Source organism: Bubalus kerabau, chromosome 22 (genome assembly GCF_029407905.1).
Source record: "Bubalus kerabau isolate K-KA32 ecotype Philippines breed swamp buffalo chromosome 22, PCC_UOA_SB_1v2, whole genome shotgun sequence".
NCBI classification, from domain to species: domain Eukaryota; kingdom Metazoa; phylum Chordata; class Mammalia; order Artiodactyla; family Bovidae; genus Bubalus; species Bubalus kerabau.
The window spans coordinates 23,059,496-23,064,440 of record NC_073645.1 but is presented as its reverse complement, the minus strand read 5'-3'; the positions used below and the strand labels follow the sequence as shown (position 1 = coordinate 23,064,440).

Here is a 4,945-nt window from a genome sequence, read left to right as displayed (position 1 = left end):
CCAACACTCATTAGGGGCTGGCAGGGGCTGAGGAATGAACATTATACTAGATGCTTCTGCCAAAAGGGATAGGATGTCAGAGCTAGAAGAGAGCTTACTCATTCATTCAACATTATTGAGTGCTAGCATTCTGTTAGGTGCTGGAGTCACAAAAGTACAAGACAAAGTCTCTGCCCTCATGAAACTTATGTCTAATCTCATAGCTACTTGGAAACTGTGTCTGCAGTCCAATGCTTTTTTTTTTTTTAATATATATTTATTTATTTGGTTGCACTGAGTCTTAGTTGAGGCATGTGGGATCTAGTTCCCTGACCAGGGATCGAACCTGGGCCCCCTGCATTGGGAGCCCAGAGTTTTAGCTACTGGACTACCAGGGAAGTCCCAGTCCAATGCTTTTATTATGTAGACAATGAAACCAGGATCAGAGTAGGAAAATAGATTGTGTAAGGTCAGATGGCTTGTTAGTGACAAAACCATGGCTGAAAACAAGGTTTGACACTCATTCCCAGAACTTTTCTACTTCCTACCTCCTTCTTAAAGATTTTTTCTGCCTTGATTTTCCACAATGATTCATTCTCCTACTGAGGCAGGTCTTACCAAGGTTACTTCAACTTGACTATCAGTTGAGTCTCCTATCTTAAGGATTGAGCAACTTGTCCCTTATTTATAGAGCAACTTCCCTCCTTTATTTTCACATAATGTTTCTTCTTCCCTCTAAGTTACATTCAAAGACTTCACTATCTACTACGATCATGCTATTCTAAAAATGGTTAAACTCTTGTTAAAATGGGTCATTTTCACAGAATAGTACATTCTGTATGATGCCACTTATATGGAATTCTAAAGAAAGAAATTCTAGTTATATGAAATTCTAGACGACTCTTTGCAACCCTATGGACTGTAGCTCACCAGGCTCCTCTGTCTACAAGACTGGAGAAAAGAGTTGCATATAAATAGTTACCTTGTGTCAGTGGTGAGAATTTACTGCAAAGAGGCATGACAGAATTTGATGGGGTGATGGAAATGTATGTGATCATGGTCAGGACTTCCCTGGTGGTCCTGTGGTTATGACTCCATGCTTCAAATGCAGGTAGTGCGGTTCAATCTCTGGTCAGGGAACCAGGATCCCATATTCTGTGTGGTGCAGCCAAATAAATAAGTAAATATCAGAAAAACAATCAATTAAAAAATCATGGTCATAGTCACACAGGTGTATACACTTGTCAAACTGTAACCTTAGGATAGATGTGTTTTATTGTCTGTAGATTATGCATTAGTAAAGACAGTTTTTGGAAAAGGGAACTTTTTGAAACAAGCTTGTCTCTCTGCTGAGAGGCAGATAGGATCTGCCAGAATAGAGATTTAGGACTTAAAAATGCAGTGACTTAACTAGGACAGGGGATTCTACCCTGGGAGGAAGTGAGACTGGAAAGGTGACTCTGCTCTTTGCTCACTTGGTCTCATTTGCCATGTGCCCGTCATGGTGTATTCATTTTGCTGCAGCGGGTGTGATCCTGGTGTTTCCAGATACTTTAACCGGCTAGGCTGACTTCCAAAAATGTCTATAGAGAGGCGTGTAAGTATGGGCACATCTACTCTATTTTACAGCTGATTTAGGGACTTTTCAAAGCTGAAATTTTATTACACACATGTGATTTTCACCAAGTCAGGTGAGTTGAAACCTTAACTGCTTTTTTAAATTATTATTATTATTGGCCAGAAGTGCCATCTTCTAGTAATTTGCCAAATGACCAACACAAAGGGAAAGGGGAGAAGCACCCATTACCCATCCTCAGGGCCTTTTAGGAAACATGGAGTTGCTTCTTTGGCTACATACATGTGGATCTATCAAACACAGGAGCGGTGATATTGTTGATGTCAAGGGAATGGGCACTATTCAGAAAGAAATGCCCCACAAGTATCCCCATGGCAAAGTTCGAGTAGTTTACAGTGTGAACCATCATGCTGTCGGCATTGCTGTAAACAAACAAGGACAAGATTCTTGCCAAGGGAATTAATGTATGTATTGAACATATTAAGCACTCTAAGAGGCAAGACAGCTTCCTAAAACGTGTGAAGGAAAATGATCAGAAAAAGAAGGGAGCCAAAGAGAGCGATACCTGGGCTCAATTAAAGCTCCACCCAGAGAAGGACATTTGTGAGAACCAATGAGCTCACATGTGAGCTGTTGGAAACTATTCTCTATGAATTCATTGCATCTTAGGCATAAAAAAAAAAAAAAAGAAGAAGAAAATCTTTGTACTGTAAAACAAAAACTAAACTGGAAACCTATTTCATTAAAAAAAAAAAAAATCAACTCCACTATTTGTTCTTAGCTCTCTTGTGGATAGAAGACAGAAACTGAATTTTAGGTTCATCACAGTTTAATCTCCCTCCCCTTGGGGTACTGGGCTGGAGATTTTCCTGGGATTTTGAACCAGTGTATCAACCTGCAATAAGCCCAGCCTTTTTCATATCTCCAAATACGATGTCTGTGAGCATGTGTGAGCGCATGCTTATGGTTGGTGGCCTTGTCTCTTCTATCAACTTGGAATCACCTCCAAACTCCTGAAAGTGAGAAGTTATGTTCATTTTTACAATAATACGAGTATATACAGTGGTCTCTGTGGTTACCTGATAACTTGTGAATGTTTCATTTCCTCTGCAAATTGTAATAATAATTTAATTTTTAAAGGGCTCAGTAAAAAACACCTGACGTGCAAATCTCCCCACAGAAGGACCACAGAGCCAGTGAAAGCATTCCAGTGTAACATTTAGTTCACTGAAGTTACCCAGTCCTTCTCCAGCCTTACACTGTCCTGTGTGTGATAAACATACTATTTGGGGGAGTGATACATATAAGGCTTAGTCCTAACAAAGTATTTGATTTGCTACCACTTGATACAACCCATGGTACTTTCTTTTTTTTCCCCATGGTACTTTCACATGGATTATCCTCATAACCAGCCTGGGACATTATTGGACTGATATTATTATCCCCGTTTCATTGATGAAAAGCCAGGGCTCAGAGAGGATATGAGATTTGCCCAAGGTTATACCATGAATCAGCAGCAGAACTGAAACAGGACCAAGAGCCATGGACAACCAACAAGAACAGAAAACCTGTAGCCTTGTCATAAAAGGATTCATTGGACAAATATAGGAGGAAGGCAGTCACAATTTATTAAGTACCTACTATGTGCCGGGCAGTGTGAGAGGTGCTTTATGCGTATCACCTCATTCAAGGTCAAAGAAAATGTGTGGAATTGTAATTCTGTGTGTGTGGGGGAATGACTATTGTCTCATTTTACAGAAAAGGAAATCATAAGAATATCCCAGAATATTTAAATGACTAAGCCCTAGTTATTCCTTAACCTCAACTTCAGTCTCTACTTCTTCTCCTCAGCCTCTGACTTCTCTACTGATCACCATTTTCACTTCATCTTCAACTTCATTCTCAATTTCAACCTCATTCTTTTTTTTTTTTAACCTCATTCTTAATTTCATCTTCCCTTCCGCATGATCAGGGAGAATCAGTCTCAATAAATGGTTGTTGGTGATAAGGAATTTCATGTTTCCTGAGTAACTCCACCTAGGCTCCAACTTGCCAGCACAATTTCTGACACACCATCTTTCTCACGCCAGTCTGTAAATAATTGTTTTCAAATATTTCTGTGGAATAAGCTTGCGTATTATTTCCTTCGTTAATTTGTAACCTCCCTCAGGACAGGAATTATGGTTATATTTTGCTCTCTAGTCTAAGAAGCTAGTGTAGTTATTTTTGGATTGTGGGAAGGTAATATATGTTTTTTCCCAGTGATGACAATTTCACTCACATTGGGTACGCAGGCTTTCTTCACTGATTATTCTTTTGCTTTCTGTGTTGGTTCCAAAGATTTATCATTTTTTCATATTTTCACACTATATTATTTACTACTATCATTAGATTGTACTCACTGTATTTATTTATTCATTCAACAAACATTATGCTAGATAACAGGAATAAAAAAGAGTTAAGATACAATCACAGACTTCAAGTCTTGAAGGATCAACTAAGCTTTTTTCATTTTGAATACATTTTATTTGTGCTAGCTTTGTGGTTTTGCAATTAGCAATCTGAATAAAAAGAATAGCCATAATTTTGTAAAAAAAAAATTATTGGCTTATTCTTGCAAGGACAAGAGAGCAGATTTTGAGGTTTTAATATGATTCTTTTCAAATGGTCTTTAGCCACAATATGGCTGAATTTTCTCTTCAATTTGTCATACCTTGCATTTCTCTAGTGTTGAACCAGCTTCTCTGAGTTATTTCCTTTTTATGAGAAAGGATCTTACATTACTTTAAAGGGGCCCCCAAGAAGTAGTAAGAGGCCAAAGAAACATTAGGAACCCCTTTACAAAAAAAATGAGATACTTTCATGATTCAGAGTCTTTACCATGTAAGGAGATTTATTTATTGTCTTGGAATACTCCATCCAAAAATAATTGTAAGATGTCCATGGTCAGAGAATAACACAGACTGGAGTCACAGGAATTCTAGCTGGATGGAAGCTTGGTGAAATACAGTGTAGGGACACAGCCTGCCCTTTGTTCTCAGTGTGTTAATTTAGATTTTGAGGATAGATCCATGAGTGAAGGAAAAGAAAGGTACAGGATTCCTTTTCCTAGAAACATCTATTAGGAAGACACTTTGATACAGCTTTTAGAAGACATCCAACTAGATAAGCATCATTTTATTTCTAAGAGCATAAAAAATAAATTTCAAAGAGCATTCTCCCTACATATTGCATCCATCAATGGAATTATCTGCTCATATGCTCACTGTCATATTTTCCATTGTCCAACGTGGTTCACTATAGTGGTTTTGCAGTATAGACAAGAGCAATAAATAGAAGAATGGGGCCTTGGATATATTCTATGGTACAGTGCAGGTAAGAAGTTGGTGA

The 4,945-nt window shown here is 38.2% G+C and overlaps 1 pseudogene; it reads left to right on the top strand.

Moving 5' to 3' along the window:
- The first annotated feature begins 1,747 nt into the window (after positions 1-1,747).
- Positions 1,748-2,224, top strand: LOC129637110 (60S ribosomal protein L21-like; annotated as a pseudogene).
- The last annotated feature ends 2,721 nt before the right edge of the window (positions 2,225-4,945 follow it).